The sequence below is a fragment of the Sphaerodactylus townsendi genome, linkage group LG06 (genome assembly GCF_021028975.2).
Source record: "Sphaerodactylus townsendi isolate TG3544 linkage group LG06, MPM_Stown_v2.3, whole genome shotgun sequence".
Lineage (NCBI taxonomy): Eukaryota > Metazoa > Chordata > Lepidosauria > Squamata > Sphaerodactylidae > Sphaerodactylus > Sphaerodactylus townsendi.
In genome coordinates this window covers 121,091,865-121,092,582 of record NC_059430.1, presented here as the reverse complement: position 1 = coordinate 121,092,582, position 718 = coordinate 121,091,865, and positions in this window count along the sequence as shown.

The following is a 718-nucleotide window of genomic DNA, read 5'->3' as shown; positions in this document are numbered from 1 at the left end:
AGTATATACCTGTGGGACAGTGAGAACAAATGTAGCAAAGATTAATGAAGTTTGTAGAAAACCAGTGAGACTCAAAACCAAAACTATCTTAAGTATAGTAGATACTGCATCTGACCTATCTTTTATCAACTGCAAGATACAATACCTGATAGCTAGATGGAAATCAAAGGGGTTAGCAACTCCCCTATGAAAATCAAAGTGGCCAGAGTACCAGTGGAATGGCATAGATACGGTGGGTTATATGAGGCTGGAGTGATACAAGGTTTGTTTGTTCCCTTTATTACTGGAAGAGATGTAAGTAGGCCTTAATATTTGTGTTCTTGCAAGTGGCTGTAGCCAGTTGCAAAGGGAGAAGGAAGTTCCCCAAGCAAACATATTCAAAAGGAAAGGCCTTTTGGAGCCTTACCCACAGCCCAAGAGAAAAGTAATTATGGCAGTAACTCTAGGATCCTTGGGAAAGAGAGTCCAAGCTGCACTGAAGAGACCCACATAGCTGGAGACCTGGAGTTTCAGCAGAAGATTGTAACAAACCCGAGCCCCTATAACCAACAGGATTATCACAACTCCAGGTAGAAGCCTATGATGTGCTTCATGCTGTTCACATGGGTATAAACAAAACTAGAGGAACGCTAATGGCTAATTTTTTTTTCAATCTAACAACACTACTGATATAAGAGAATATTGTTGGTCATGTGATGTATGTCAGAAGGTTGGGATG